The sequence below is a fragment of the Ahaetulla prasina genome, chromosome 2 (genome assembly GCF_028640845.1).
Source record: "Ahaetulla prasina isolate Xishuangbanna chromosome 2, ASM2864084v1, whole genome shotgun sequence".
Taxonomy (NCBI): Eukaryota; Metazoa; Chordata; class Lepidosauria; order Squamata; family Colubridae; genus Ahaetulla; species Ahaetulla prasina.
In genome coordinates, this window is record NC_080540.1 from 179,900,002 (window position 1) to 179,917,318 (window position 17,317).

The 17,317-nt window shown below is 38.2% G+C and overlaps 1 long non-coding RNA gene across 1 annotated transcript in view; it reads right to left on the bottom strand.

Annotated features, from left to right (window-relative positions):
* Positions 1-834: 834 nt before the first annotated feature.
* The window catches only part of LOC131193146 (uncharacterized), a 57,946-nt gene continuing 41,463 nt past the window's right edge, over positions 835-17,317 (bottom strand). The window contains exon 4 of the long non-coding RNA XR_009153855.1: positions 835-1,263. This is a non-coding gene — a long non-coding RNA (uncharacterized LOC131193146). The remainder of the gene's footprint in view (positions 1,264-17,317) is intronic.

Here is a 17,317-nt window from a genome sequence, read left to right on the forward strand (position 1 = left end):
TATGTATGGACAATATTTGTATGTACAGTATAGTTCCATCAAGATCCAGTTTGGTGTTAAGTTTGGTTAAGGGGTCAAGCTAGAAACTAGGAGATTGTGTGTTCTAGTCTCACTTTAGGCACAAAGCAATTTGGGTGATCTTGGGTCAGTGACTTTTTCTCAGCCTAGGCAAACTACTTCTGAAATCTTGCAAAAAAACAAAACAAAACCCTGCAGGGACTTGTCCAGGCAGTCACTAAATGCAACACTGATTTGAAAACATTTTTAAAAATACATCAGCCTTCCAATAGGTTTGGAAGCTGTCTTTATTGTATTGTGTCCCTTTGAAGTTCAGAAAAAGTTGTTGTTGCTAACTTGTTCCATTGTTGAGCTTGAGACAAGGGTTACTAATTTAATCTGGACTGGAACTTTTGGGTAGATCCATCATAACTCAATGATGATTCAGTGCTATTGTAAGTGATGAAATAAATTGCAACACCCATTTCCATTTAGGGATTAGTAAAATCATGTACTTCTGAATGGTGGCTGGAAGTTTTTGAACTATATGTTTGTTTACTCTGAGGCTTTGGAAATGGAGTGACATATAATTTGAAATAAATAAAATATATGTACATTCACAAAAATGTTGTTGAATGTATCATCTCCTCCCTTGGAGTACCATTACCTCTGGTGACATACAATGTTTTATTAAGAATGTTTATCCCAAGGCTATTATCTGCATTTCCTCTGGTCCTATGTAACCTATAGGCTACCAATCGGTTAGGTGCTAACTTGGATATTGAAGGGCAAATTTATTTATTTTTTTATTATTTTTTTGCATTTATATCCCGCCCTTCTCCGAAGACTCAGGGCGGCTTACACTATGTTAAGCAATAGTCTTCATCCTATTTGTATATTTATATACAAAGTCAACTTATTGCCCCCAACAATCTGGGTCCTCATTTTACCTACCTTATAAAGGATGGAAGGCTGAGTCAACCTTGGGCCTGGTGGGACTTGAACTTGCAGTAATTGCAAGCAGCTGTGTTAATAACAGACTGCATTAGTTTATTCTCGAATTTATGAGAATGCCCAGCTGCCTATGCCATGCAGGGACACTGAGCATCATGCTTGATCTCCCTTGCATTCTCCCAATTCACAGTACAAGAACAAAGACATAAAGCCTGGTTTTGCCCTGGCAAATCAGGTCATTCATCCTCCCTTCTCCTTCTCTCTGAAGCCAATGCAAAGGATTGCATCAAAGGTGGTACATCCATGCGTATCCTAAAACAAAACAAAGCAAAAAATTGGAAGGAGAATTGGGCATTCAACAAACGCTCTATTTCCTATCAGATTTTCTGCTCAATCATACTTTAGTCCTGCTTGAGATCTCAATTTTACAGGTGACGATTGGTGTCATTGAAATCAAGAGATATGGTGGTTGCCCCCACTTATGGTGTAAGAGCAAGAGCCTTGCTGTTCTTATCAGTAACCCCAGGACAGATGAAATGCCGTTACTTTGCTCCATTTCCTTACTGCATTAGAGAAAAGTAAAGTCAAACAAGGTGAGGCCCATAGATAAGAGAAAGACAAAGTACACATCCTGATTTCTGAGGAATGAGACATGGAAACAATTATCAATTTGTATTTTGGCTACATCACCTCATCTGAATAGAATGTGTTCTGGGTTAATACCAAACCAGAGATCATTCTTTTGTGCAAGGGCAGAGTCATCTGTTACCCTGAGTTTCACCACCTAGACTCTCTTGGAGCTTCTCATTCTATAGATGTAAGAAACCTTCGGGAAGGGGATGAATTATTCAGCTAAAATTAGGACTGAGAAATCAGGATTTCCTTGGTCTCTTTACTTTTCCTCCTATGATTTAAGCAACAGCCCAAGAATCCAGTTGCCATGTCATTCACTCATTGACAGAATGATGAGTTTATATAGTTATAAGACCAGGGGTGAAATCCAGCAGGTTCTGACAGTTTCTGGAGAACCGGTAGTGGAAATATTGAGTAGTTCAGAGAACCGGTAGCGGAAATTTTGAGTAGTTTGGAGAACTGGCAAATACCACCTCTGGCCGGCCCCAGATTGGGGTGGGAATGGAGATTTTGCAGTATTCTTCCCTTACAGTGGGGAGGGAATGGGGATTTTGCAGTATCCTTCCCCTGCCACGTCCATCAAGCCACGCCTACCAAGCCACACCCACAGAACCGGTAGTAAAAAAAAATTGGATTTCATCACTGTATGAAGGGATTCACAGAATGCTACAGGCAAATGCCTGATTAAGGATGCTTTAAGTTCCTTATTGAAAAACAGCCACACTTTGTTCACTCACTTACAGTATCAACAATATGCCATTGTCAAATCTTCTCTCCTCTCCCTTCCCCTCCCTTCCCCTCCCCTCCCCCCTCCCTCCTCAAGCATCTCCTTTTTTCTAAATAAAACCGCAAAGTTTTTACAGTGGTACAGACACTTCCACTTGGGGGGTTTCTCATAACTCCCAAAGCAACATTCAACCCCTTGGGAATTGTTGCTATTTGGCAAATGAGCCTACTGACTCTTGTTCAAATGCAGCTTCAGAGTCATAATTTATTTCCCAAGTTTCATCAGGTGACCCTGGAATTCTGCAGAAGCTTCGGAAATAAAGACGGGATTTCCATTGATGGGAATCCTCACCCTGTCCTCCAGGTGTCTAGATGGAGAGAGCAGAGCACAGGCCAGAATATTGTTGTATGGTTTGTATTTAATGATTTTATCCTCTGTGTTCTGTGATTGTTAATTTTAATGTTTTTAATGCTTGAAAGTTTTTATGATGTGAGCCACCCAGAGTCACTGGATGTGAGATGGGGAGCAAATAATTTTCCTAAACAAATCTTCATCCTGGGATTCTCCCTTGGTCAGCTGGTGGGAGCATGACTGACTTATGAGGAATTCCCCATGTATGTGGCAATAATAGTCATGTGGTACTATGAAAATGATTTGAGGATTATGGAAGGTATTTGGAGAGAACTAGAAATGCCTTAGTGAAGGGAGGGAGATAAAGAAAAGGCAAATTTGGATGTATTAATTGGGAGAATCCTGTGTATCTCTTCCATATCACCTTTCTTTGCTGTACCAGTGATGAGCAATTTGTGACCAGAGGCTTCATGCAGCCCCTCAGTACATTGTTCGTGATCTCCAGCACTCTGAGAGCATGCCCCAGTATCTGGTGGCAAAATGATCAATTTTCAACAAATTGTGTCTTTAGCTTTTTGTCAAATCAAGAACAGAAGAATTAATGCAACACTTCTGAGAGGTTTCCATTCCTACCCTTAAAACCACTTTAAACCCCAAAACTGCACTGTCATAATTTGGCGATTATTGATGTCACTAAGACTAACAATACTTTTAAATGCATCAGCAGCTAGGGATGTTCTTAACAAAGGAGTGAAGGATTCCTAAAGGAGAATACAAACATTGTGAAACAAGCTGGACCTTTTGCTTTTCCATTCACTACAGAAGATGGCTTAGGTCAGGGGTCTCCAATCTTGGCAACTTTAGAATAGAATAGAATAGAATTTTTTATTGGCCAAGTGTGATTGGACACATAAGGAAACTGTCTTGATGCAAATCAAATGTACATAATCAGTGCATAATCAGTGCAAATTTGTCTTGATGCAAATCAGTGTACATAAAAGAAAAGATCATCAAGAATTCTAAGGTACAACAATAATAGTCATAGGGTACAAATAAGCAATCAGGAACCAATCAATATCAATATAAATGGTAAGGATACAAGCAACAAAGTTACAGTCATATAGTCATAAGACTTGTGGACTTCAACTAATGGCTGAGGAATTCTGGGAGTTGAAGTCCACAAGTCTTAAAGTTGCCAAGGTTGGAGACCCCTGGTTTAGGTCATTTCTGAACTGATATTTTCAAGAGGGAGAGAGATGGAATGCAGGCATGGAGTGGTGACAACCAATGAAACAAGCCAAATCATGTTTACCAAAACCAGAAATTTGAAATAGAATAGAATAGAATAGAATTTTCATTGGCCAAGTGTGATTGGACACACAAGGAATTTGTTTTGGTGCATATGCTCTCAGTGTACATAAAAGAAAAAGGGAAAAAAATACATCAAAGGTACAACATTTACAACACAAATGATGGTCATAGGTTGCAATTTAACCCTTCATGATAGCAACAAAAAGTTACAGTCATACAGTCATAAGTGGAAAGAGATTGGTGATGAAAACGATGAGAAGATTAATAGTAGTGTAGATTTAGTAAATAGTTTGACAGAGTTGAGGGAATTATTTGTTTAGCAGAGTGATGGCCTTCGGGAAAAAACTGTTCTTGTGTCTAGTTGTTCTGGTGTGCAATGCTCTGTAGTGTCGTTTTGATGGTAGGAGTTGAAACATTTTATGTCCAGGATGTGAGGGATCTGTAAATATTTTCACGGCCCTCTTCTTGATTCGTACAGCATACAGGTCCTCAATGGAAGGCAGGTTGGTAGCAATTATTTTTTCTGCAGTTCTAATTATCCTCTGAAGTCTGTGTTTTTCTTGTTGGGTTGCAGAACCGAACCAGACCATTATAGAGGTGCAAATGACAGACTCAATAATTCCTCTGTAGAACTGGATCAGTAGCTCCTTGGGCAGTTTGAGCTTTCTTAGTTGGCGCAGAAAGAACAGTCTTTGTTGTCCTTTTTTGATGATGTTTTTGATGTTAACTGTCCATTTTAGATCTTGCGATATGATAGAACCTAGAAATTTGAAGGTTTCTACTGTTGATACTGTGTTGTCAAGTATTGTGAGAGGTGGAAGTATGGAAGGGTTTCTCCTAAAGTCTACCACCATTTCTACAGTTTTGAGTGTATTCAGTTCCAGATTGTTACGGTCACATCACAAGGCTAGTCATTCGACCTCACGTCTATATGCGGATTCGTCATTGTCTCGAACGAGACCAATTACTGTTATGTCATCTGCGAACTTCAGTAGTTTAACAGATGGATCGTTGGAGATGCAGTCATTGGTATACAGAGAGAAGAGAAGAGAAATGGGGAGAGCACACAGCCTTGGGAGGCCCCTGTGCTAATTGTACAAGTATCTGAAGTGATCTCGCTTAGCTTTACCTGCTGCTTCCTGTTTGTTAGATGATCCACTTACAAGTCTGTTCACTTGTATTTGGTTTAGTTAGAAGAGTGTCTGGAATGATGGTATTGAATGCTGAATTAAAGTCTACAAAGAGGACCCTTACATAGGTCTTTGGAGATTCAAGATGTTGTAAGATGTAGTGCAGAGCCATATTAACAGCATCATCTGTTGATCTATTTACTCGGTATGCAAATTGCAAGGGGTCTAACAGCGGATCCGTGATGGTTTTCAAGTAGGAAAGCACTAGCCTTTCAAAGGCTTTCATGACTTCAGATGTTAAAGCAACTGGTCTGTAGTCATTCAGTTCCTTGATGGTGGGCTTCTTCGGCACTGGGATGATGGTAGAGCATTTGAAGCAAGAAGGAACATAGCACATCTCTAGTGATTTATTGAAGATATAGGTGAAGGTGGGGGCCAATTGGTCAGCACAGACTTTTAAGCAAGAAGGAGTTATCTTGTCTGGGCCTGGAGCTTTTCCTGGCTTTTGTCTGTGAAATAGGCCCTGCACTGCCTTTTCTGTGATCACTAGGGGTTGTGAACCCAATGAGATGGGGTCAGTTGTAGGAGGCTTGGCTGTTGTTGGTGTGTCTGAGATGGGGGTTATGGAGATAGGTGGCTTAGTTTAAATCATGTTTACCAAAACCAAATGACAGCCATTTAAACATTTTAAGATAATCAAATGTGAAATTGCTGTTCTGCTAGCTAAAATATATAATATGTCCTAGCACCAGCCTCTAGCCCCCCAAACTAACTAATTTAATCCCAATTTAAAAACCATCTGGGGTTAATCACACACTCTATTTCAGGTAAAGTAGTGGAAAGCAATATTTAAACTAAAACAAGCATATACAGTAATAGGATACAAAAAATAAAAAGAAATAAATAATAGAAGTAGGGTATGCTGAGGATAATAAAAAATAGAGAATAGGCCCTTGAAAATTAAACTCTAATTTATATATTTTTTTAAAAAAAGTTCTCTGAAATCAATAAGCCACAGCTAGAGGAGACCATGCACTAGTTCCTTGGACGTTTAGAAAGATGCTCCTGCCAAAGTTGCTAGAGCAGATTTAGCTGTTTTAGGAAAAGATGAGAATCTCCCTGCAGGTTCAGTAGCTGCTGTTTAAAAAACAGGAAGCAACTGTAGGAAGGCATGAACAGTTTTCACAGTGGATAATGTAGGCGGTCATTCCCCCCCCCCTTTTTTTTTTTGCACTGGGCCTTGTGGGTTGTTGTTTTTTTTAACCTGCATATAAATGATTTGCGCTGAGGAGCAAACAACTCAGGGGAGGAAAAACTTAAAAGGCATAGACTGAGAATGAGACTTTGTTTCCTTCTGAAGGAACATGCGCATGTGTGCACAACAAACCTTGCTGATTGGCAGGCAGCCTTGTCCTAACAGCTCCAAAAGCAAGAGATGCCCTTTCTAGGTAATTACTCTTACCAGATGCCAGGATCTTTGGGGCTCGCATGGTACCCAGCACTCCCACACACCCAGACGGGATGCATTCCAAAGGACTGAATCAGCAAGGCTCTCTCTCTCTCTCTCTCTCTGTGTGTGTGTGTGTGTGTATGTTTGTGTGTGCAACGGATGCACGCATGCGCAGGGAGAGGGAATTGTATGGAGGGGTTATTGTTTTGACTGTTATGGTATGTGGCTGAGCAGGCCTCTAGATGATAAATTACTTTGAAACTTTGCTTATCACTCAAATAGCTGGAGAATTAATCTCTAGCTTTCTCTCTGATGTACTCTGACTTAGAGTAATCCATGTCCTGTGGTGATGTTTACAAACCTTCAATGCAAGTCTGCGGTGACAGCTGTCATCACTCAGCTCTCCAAAAGATGCCAGCAGAGGGCATCTTCCAATGATAGCAGCAGTATTGTAGTCTACGTCATAGAGTAAAGAGTAGGATTTTTGCACTCACTATTAGAGTTAACTGATTTGCTGTGCCCCAACCTTAGAGTGAGGCACTGCTTTTCCTTCCACCCTAAAAAAAAAGACTTTTGTTCATGATAATCAATATAAACTCATTTCCTACTTAATCGCCCAATAAAGAGCCCCATATAGCAGTGTGGGTAAAGTGCAAGAGCAGTTAAATTGATTAGTCCAGTGATTCTCAATCTGTAATCCACGAACTCCTGGAGGGCTATAATATCCTCACGGGGGGTGTGTGTGTCTCCAAAGGCTTGAAGAAATGTTATGATTTAAATCTTGAGTTAAGTCTTGGTGGTCCATGGTCATCGTCTGTGGCCATAAAAGGTATTTAAAGGGGGTCTTTTGTGAAGAAAAGGTTGAGAACCACTGGAATACTCAATTAAAATGGAAGGTGATAAATCAGTTAAAATATCTTGAGTTAGCAGATAATAGTAATAGTACTTAGACTTATATACTGCCCAAGATAACCATTGTAAAATATGGGGAGCTGGGGTGGGGGGGAAACGTTAGATAAGCATTCTCTAGCCATCCAGCTCCTCCCTCTGTTCTAATGTTAGAATATTAACCTTATAATCTTTCAAATAATCATAAATGAATCGGCCGATAGCTACTGGAGAAATAGTGGAGGCAATTAAACAATTAAAAATGGGGAAAACCCCTGGTACAGATGGTCTTACAGCAACTTATTATAAAAAAACACAGGATGAAATATTAGGCCCACTTAAAGAATTATTTAATCAGATACAATTAGGAGTGGGAATACCCCTGTCATGGAAAACATCTTTTATTTCACTGATACCAAAAGAGGAGCAAGATTGCTCTAAACCTGGTAACTACAGGCCGATTTCACTTTTAAATAATGATTATAAGATTTTTGTAAAAATAATAGCAAATAGATTAATGTTAGTTTTACAACAAAGAATTCATACTGATCAATCTGGTTTTATAAAAGGGAGGCAGATGAGGAATAATGTTAGACAGATTATTAATATATTGGAATATCTGGAAAAGAAGAATACTTCAGCAGCACTTATTTTTTTGGATGCAGAGAAAGCCTTTGATCGATTGCATTGGGATTTTTTATTTAAATTAATAGAGAAAATGCAATTTGGAGATTGTTTTGTTAGAATAATTAAAGCGATTTATGGAGAACAAACAGCACAGATTATAATAAATGGTAGCTTGACAGAAGTTATTAAGATTGCGAAAGGAACGAGACAGGGATGTCCCTTATCACCATTATTGTTTGTTTTGACTCTGGAACCATTATTAGATAAAATACGAGAATTAACGAAAATAGAGGGAATTAAGATTAGACAACATGAGTATAAAGTTAGAGCTTTTGCAGATGATGTAGTGGTTACGTTAACAAATCCTATAAATTCAAGTAGATTTTTGGAAGTAATTGATAAATATGGAAAGGTATCAGGATTTAAAATAAATCAGAATAAAACAAAAGTGATAATTAAAAATATGTCTATACAACAGAAACAAAAACTAGAGGAAATGACAGGATTTGAGGTAGTAAAAAAGGTTAAATACTTAGGGGTTTATATTAGCTCATCGAACAAGAAACTTTATAAGAATAATTATGACTTGCTATGGCAAAAAGTTCAGAATGATATGAGTGTCTGGAAGAAATTGCAGTTATCCCTATTGGGAAGGATTGCGGCTATTAAAATGAATGTGTTACCTAGATTTTGTTTCTGTTCCAGATGATACCAATAATTAAAAAGGATAAAAATTTGGAAGATTGGCAGATTGGGATTAATAAATTTATATGGTAGGGTAAAAGGGCGAGGGTTAAAATGAAAATAATACAGGACTCACGGGAAAGAGGTGGTTTAAGAATGCCTAACTTTAAATTATATTATGAAGCAGTAGCCCTTTCAGTAATAAGTGATTGGTTTAACTTAACAGAGGAAAGAATTTTGAATATAGAAGGTTATGACTTGTTATATGGATGGCATGCGTACTTATTTTATGAAAAAAAGTGGATAGGGCTTTTAAGAATCATGTGTTGAGAAGTGCTCTTTATGGTCTGGAAAAATATTCCTATAAATTAGAATACAAGATTCCTATATGGGCGAGCCCTAGACATGCAATAGAGAATATAAATATAGAACAGAAACAGGAAATGATTACTTATAAAGAACTTTTGTATGCTGAAGGAGGTAGATTGCAATTAAAATCATTACAGGTATTAAATGAAGAAGGGAGGAATTATACTTGGTTTCAATATGGGCAAATAAGTGCTAGATGGAAAGAAGATCAAAAAATTGGTATAATGCAAAGGGAGGAAAATTTAATAAAGCAAATTAGAAATCAGACCCAGGAGCATATAAAGAGATTGTATAATGTGTTGCTTGAAATAGATTCGGAAAAGGATTTGGTAAAGGATTGTATGATAAAATGGGCACAGAATATTCAGGAACCAATAATGTTGGAAACATGGGAGAAAATTTGGGTTAGAAATGTTAAGTTTACACAAGCACAGAATTTAAGGAAAATTTTTATAAGATGTTTTATAGATGGCATTTAGATCCCAAAAAATTATCATGTATGTATCCTAATATCCAAGCGAAATGTTGGAGGTGTGATTGTGATGATGCTACATATTTTCATATTTGGTGGACTTGCAAGAAAATTAAGGTCTTTTGGATAAGAATTTGGTGGATTATTCAAAATGTACTGAAGAAGAAGATAAAGTTCCTGCCACAATTTTTCCTTTTGGGAATTATAACGGATTGTACAGGGATTGAGACTAAATTGATTCTGAATTTAATAACAGCAGCAAGACTGTTGATTGGACAATACTGGAAGAAAGAAGAGATACCTACAATAGAAGAATGGATACTGAAAGTCATTAATTTGGCTGAGATGGCTAAAATCTCAGCATTTTTAAAGACAATACGCAGGAAAGATATTTAATTGAATGGAAAAATGGATTGATTATCTACAAAACAGATATCAGATTAAGAAATATCAGATTGCCTTTGAATAATTAGAAAGTTATTTTATGTAATGGGGAGGGGGTTGGGAGATGAAAAGCTTTGGATGTGGTTATTTGGATTGGAAGGGAAAATTTTATTCTATGTTTGGTTTATGTATAACAATACCTTGTGATTGACCCGGGAAGCCGGGGGGGGGGGAGGTAGGGGGGAAGGGGTTTTTTTGGGGAGGGAGGGGGGGGAAAGGGGGAAAATGTTTTTGTTTTTTAAAACTCTTTCAATAAAAAAAATAAAAGCATTCTCTAGCCATCAAATCCCCCCCCCCAAAAAAAATACTCCAAAAGAAATTGTGATACTTATTCATATCCTCTCAATTAAAGAGGTGAGTACTATGATGGATTTGCCACAATCTAGTTATAAAAAAGCTGTGCTTCAGGGTCCTATACACTTAATCAATTAACACCCATTTTTAATATTTATTAGGAAATGACTGAGTCTCCAAACAGCAAAGGCATTGTCAAGTTAGGCTAAACTTGATTGAATCTATTCCTTCCTGAATGAACATTACTGAGCCCAAAGCTCAACCGCATGACAATCTACCAATTGGGTCCTTCTAAGCAGGGGCAGGTTCCAAATCCCGTGTAAGCGCATGCACTCATGCACATGCTGCGCTTCTGCGCATGCACAGAAGCTTCTGCGCATGGGCAGAATTGTCTGGGCAGGTGGGTGGAGCCTCCTGCTGCCGCCATTACAGGTTCGCCCGATCCGGTGCAAATCGGTAGCAACCCACCACTGCTTCTAAGAGGCAAATGTTCTTAGAGAAAACTCTCTGGTTCTGAACAGTGTCGTAGTTTAGGTCACAGCAATGCACTGCCATAAACAAACTTAAGTTTTATAAAAAGGAAAATATATAGGCATATAAACACGCAATTCAAAATTGCTGGTGTGAAAATACACATTTTCTCTTTCTCCTTCTCTCTCGCTGATTTATAGCATGTTAGTAGTGGAAAGTGTTATCTGGCCACAAGCCCAACAGTGAAACAAGGGATTCAGCAGTGATCTAATGCAGTAATTTTTGTGGTAAGCGTAACAGTAGGGAGAAAACTCAGAACCTCTGATCTTTCTAACTTCCTCTTTCGTACATACTCTTTTGTTAACCCCACCATGACAAAGTGACCAAAGTTAGATTGCATCACTGGAAATCTGTAAAATCTGTAAAAACTGGTAAGTTTTTTTGGTCTAAAACTTGGCAACTCCAAATCTCAACCAGCAAATGCTAAGTCTTACATATTGGAAAAAAGAACCTAAACACTAAGTACAAGCTTGATGGACATTACCTTACTGATGACCCCCACCCTGTTAAAGATCTTTTCACATCAAATGATCTAAGTGTCAAAGCCCACTGTAACTACATCGCAAAAAAGGCCTTAAAAGTTGTAAACCTAATCTTGCGTAGCTTCTTCTCCAAAAACACTACACTACTAACCAGAGCATATAAAACATTTGCTAGACCAGTTCTTGAATACAGCTCGACTGTTTGGAACCCATACCACATTTCTGACATCAATACAATTGAACGTGTCCAGAAATATTTTACAAGATGAGTACTCCACTCCTCCGAATACAACAAAATACCTTATGCCACCAGACCTGAAATCCTGAGTTTAGAAAATTTAGAACTACGTCGCCTTCGACATGACCTGAGTTTAACTCATAGAATCATCTAATACAATGTCCTTCCTGTTAAAGACTACTTCAGCTTCAATTGCAATAATACACATGCACACAATAGATTTAAGCTTAATGTTAACCGCTCCAATCTTGATTGCAGAAAATATGACTTCAGTAACAGAGTTGTTAATTCTTGGAATACACTACCTGACTCTGTGGTCCCTTCCCAAAATCTCAAAAGCTTCAACCAAAAATTATCTACCATTAACCTCACCCCATTCCTAAGAGGTCTGTAAGGGGCGTGCATAAGAGCACAAACGTGCCTACCATTCCTGTCCTATTATTTTCCTTCGTTATATCCAATTAATATAGTTATTACAACTCATACTCGTATATATGCTTATATACTGTATAATTATTTCATGCTTATGCTTATATATACTTTGTGACAAAAATAAATAAATAAATAAAGTTTAAGGCCAGATTCGTATCTGCCTTGAAATTCAAGATTTGCACTGTAGCATCTCTAGGCCAATGTCAGGAATCCTCTCGACTTCTTTTATGCATTTGTCTGGTGTGACAACATCTCTTTGAAATACAGTATACTTGAGAGAGGGAGGGAGGGAGCAAGAGATTATACAACCTCTGCTTGTTTCCAAGTAAGAAGTCAGAAATGTTCCATGACAGTTTAACCATGTCCTCCTGGATTTGTGTCAGAACATGGTATGATTTAATCACGTTTTTGATCCAAGACCTTGTCAATGTTTTCCCCCCCTTTTTTCTCTGAGCAGTTTGACTCCATTAATAAACATGGATTCTCAGTGATTCTCAGAACAATACATCAGATACCAGTCAGTCAGTGGTGATTCCATCACACCAAAATAAAAGCAGAATGAATGAATGAATGAATGAACAAATTCATTCATTCATTCATTCATTCATTCATTCATTCATTCATTCATTCATCCACTGTGCTTGTGTGCCACCCATTTCTGAAGGCTCTAGGCAGCTATGTCCACCAAATGTAATCAGAATATATCAATGGTCCCCATTCTAATGTTCTTCTGGAAGGCGCTGAAGACCTGGTTCTGCCAACCGGCCTGGGGAACATAGAGTGGGATGGAGCCTATTAAATGGCTTGTGTGATGTGTTGTCTCTGGGGTGGGGGGTTATTATATTATTTTATTAATTTATTATGTGATTATTCTTTTTCATTAATCATTCTCTTTTATTAGTTTTATTGTTTTATATTTGAGGTTTTTATTTTCCTCTAAGCTGCCTTGAGTCGCCACATGAGAATAGGCAGCAATATAAATTCCCTAACAAAATAAAATAAAATAATAAAATAAGATAAAATAAAATAAAATAAAATATACCCATTACTGTCCAGGCTGCCTATTCTCACTGTAGCTGTAGTTTCCAAGTATACTTCCTTATGGGAATTGACTGAGATAGGGTGGGATGGAAGTTGCTGCAATGTAATAGCTAAATTAACTGATTAAAGGAAATAATACTCATCGTTGCACATCTGGGAAAGTAATAGAAAAAGGAAGGATGTAATTTTGAATGACAGTGGTCAGATCTTGTGAAGTTGATGAATACATGCAGGGAAGTGAAAGTGTTCAGTCTGGAATGAATAGGCTAAAATGCATGTGAAGTATGAAATGATATCTCAAACTAGTTTTAATTGTTTTTGCAAATTAAAGTTGGATTTCCTAGGTTGGAAATCACTGAACTGAGATAATGGCAGAACTAGAGGTGAATTCTGGGGGTGAACATACAGTAATGGTGAGACAGTATATTGCACATTTGTTGATTTAGAGGAAGTCTATAAATAGGTCAGAACTGTGGAATGTGTTGGAGGAAAATGGAATTGAAAGTTGGTTGTTGAAGGTAGTATATGATAGCAAGAATTTTTTGAATATAAATATATTTTGAAATAAAAGCAACTACATGCAAATGCTTTTTGGATCCAGTTGATTAATTATCATTGTTTCCTAACATTATTGCAGTGGTGGGTTACCTCCGATTCACCTCGGTTTGGGAGAACTAGTAGCAGCAGCAGCGGGAGGCTCTGTCCACCTGGCTGGACGTCATCAAATAAGCTCTGTGCATGCGCAGAAGCTTCTGCGCATGTGCAGAAGTGATGCATGGGTGAGCGAAGTGAGCATGCGTGAGGAAACCGATAGCAAAGGTAAGTTAAACCCACCAGTGCATCATTGTGAATATTATATAAGAGTTTGATAAACTTTCAGGTTTCAATCAACTGGAATAAGTTGATAAGCTTTCATTTGGATTTAAAGCAGGGATGAAATGCTCCCGGTTCGGACTGGATCAGTCGATCCGGTAGCAATGGTGGCGGGTGGTTCAGAGAACCTGTAGCAAAAATCCCTGTTCCCTCCCACACACATGCGCAGCTGAGCCTCTTCGGCTGAAGAGGTTGTAAAAAAAATGCTTTTAAAAGGTTAAAACAAGGCTCTGATAATCCCAGCTGAGGTGCCTGATTGTCAGAGCCTTTTTTAAAAAAACTTTTATAAGCATTTTTTAAAAGGTAAAAAAGCTGATGCCTGCTAGGCAAAAAATGGGGGGATGGGGGGGTTCGTTTGCGAGAGAAAGACAGAGGGGGGGAGAAAAGAAAGAACGAACGAACAAACGAAAGAGGCAAGGAGGGAGGGAGGAAAAAGGAGTGGAAGGAAGGACTACAAACCTGGCACTAGGTGCAGTTTCAGAGGATAATCCAGGGCTGGAAGGGAACTGGAGGTCATCTAGTCCAACCCTGCTCCAGCAGGACATTGTTAGTGAGTTTCTATCTTTTGATCCCCCAGTCACATAGCCATACCCACCCAGTCACATGACCCCACCAAGCCACGCCCACCAAGCCACACCCACAGAACCGGTAGGAAAGAAATTTAGATTTCACCACTGATTTAAAATATATTTGGAAATTTGTAAAGCAAATATATATATTGCTCAAATTGTTTTGAATGTATCAAAAAATTATTGGCATAGAATAACATAGTTAAAAATTCCTATATTCTGTGTAGAATGATAAAAGTTGAAATGAATAGATGTGGTTAATATTTCAAGAATTTTAAACAAATTGGTAAATTATTTTTATACAATGGCAAAATGGGGGCTTTAATCTTCATGAATTTTAACATTTATCTCTTTGTGGAATTCTTTGTGGAATTTTTTGCAAAAGATATTATAGCCACAACTAGAAACTTATTTGACCACTTAGTATTGGCAGGAACCTAGTTCATCTTTAAGAGAAATGTCTATTTTTTTTCCAGGCTGCAAAATGCATTTGGAGGATTTTGAAAGTTTAAGTTAGATGCCTGAAACATGAAAGTTAGAAACTTGGGATAATTCAAAACTGGGAATTGCAGGTTAGTAGAGCCCTTGGGTAGATTATGACATTTTTTAGATCAGCTTTCTGTATTGCTAATGAGTTGCAAAGCATTTGATGAGTTGCCAAAATAACTGGCTAGTTTAAAACTGCTGAATGGCAGTATATTCAATTAAAGCTTCTTTTGAATTTATAGTTTGGACCTGATGCACGAGCAGTTTCTAAAATTCCTAATTTACTCTTGTGACTAAAAAGTGTTCTAGAAGATTTGAACCTCAGTAGTCAAAATTAGCCCACTGTGGGAGCATATCATCAAGAAGATATTGGTAATTTGCAAGAAAATTGGAATAAAGAGTTGAAGTAACCAATTTTATTAAATCAATGTTAAAATATTTTAATGACCTTAAAATAAAATTATTCACAAGAAAATCTTTTTCCAAGTTCTTTGGAAGCTTCAATAAATATTTAAGAAAGACTGAGTGAACTTCTTATCATTGCAAATGTGGGCACACCTGATTTGATCCAATGGTGAAATCCAAATTTTTTTACTACTGGTTCTGTGGGCATGGCTTGGCGGGTGTGGTGTGGTGTGGCTTGGTGAGCATGGCTTGGTGGGCATGGCAGGGGCGGGATACTGCAAAATCTCCATTCCCATCCCACTCCAGGGGAAGGATATTGCAAAATCTCCATTCCCTCCCCGCTCCTGGGGGAAGGATATTGCAATATATCCATTCCCATCCCACTCTGGGGCCAGCCAGAGGTGATATTTGCTGGTTCTCCGAACTACTCAAAAGTTCCACTACCGGTTCTCCAGAACCTGTCAGAACCTGCTGGATTTCACCCCTGATTTTATCTGTTTTACGACTGCCCCATTTTACTTTAATATTGTTTGTTTTATTTGGGATAGAGAGATAAGTTTTAAAAATATTAATGTTGTGTTGAATTGGTACCAAAAGTATTTCATTTGTCAGTTTATGAAGAACTTTGGATTTATCAAACAGAGATAGTATTACTTTGCTAGGGCTGAGAGAAACTTACTGCCTCTAAGTCTCAGGGTCAATTTTAATATGGGTCTTCCCAGATCATGTCATATACATATTGTTACAAACAGTATTAGAAAGTAAGAGAAGTGATGCCGCCTTTGTTTCTTTCTTCCTTCAAAATTCACCTCAAAGCTCTACTTATTCCATGCCCTACATAGGAATTGACAATAAGGGATCAACAGATATCAAACTGCCCACACTATCCTGATGGTGTTAATGGAACTCCCAAAGGAAATATTTTTTTAATGGATGAAATTTGGTGAATTTTTCAAAATTTGTTTGATTCAGAGTTCTCACATGAAAATTCATGAAAATTCAGGGGGAATACCTATATCTCTTATAATTATTTATTTGCTTAGCAGTATATATAACTGCCCACAACACTTGACTTTCTAGCTCAAACACCTGTGGGAACAGGCAGGTATTTTTTGCCTCATAAAAACCAAGGTCAGGGCCATATAAATTTGGTGGGAAAGGTGGGTGGAGTGGGAATTGCTAGAAACTCCCTTGCTAGCATTTCCAAACAAGCTCAGATAATGAAAGTATGACTCCTAGGTCTATAAGAGGATACTGCTGGAGAAATGGGACCTAGAGCATGCCCACCCTGATGGTTCTGGTGGGATGCGTAGATAGAATCAGAGGCAGGCAATCCTACAAAGCTTTATCTTGTTAATCACATGAAATTTGGGTGAGATTGAACAAACTTGCAAGATCTCAGGAGTTTTTGGTTTTGCATCTGGCACCTGAAAAAGTTGCCAAGCTTCTGAAACTAACGTTAAGCATTCCCTTAAGGTGAAAACACCCACAGTTTGCTTCCCTAGTTACCCTGAGCTTGCTTTCTCTTTTTCTATTGTTTTGCTGATGAAGATTGAGCAATATTTAGCGGCTAAACCCATAGAGTGAAAGTTGAGCACCACAACAGGTGAGATGGTGACTCAGTCATAACTCATGAGTAGGTAGGGACTGAACTTTCTGGTGTGTATTCTTTTTCCCCCTTTTTTTAACTGGTGGCTTACCGCTATTTTGTTTCCTGTCAAAAATGGGTAAAATGTTATACTGCCCTATAATGTAGTAGTTGGATGATAAAACTTAACAGTTTCTGGGATAGGAAAAAAGAGGCTTGATGGACATATGAGACCCACAAAAAACTTACTGCGACTTCTAAAGAGGATCCAACATTATTCATCATTTTTAGGAAAAAAGCTGTAGGTCAGGGGTGTCAAACTGGCGGCCTGCAGGCCGGAT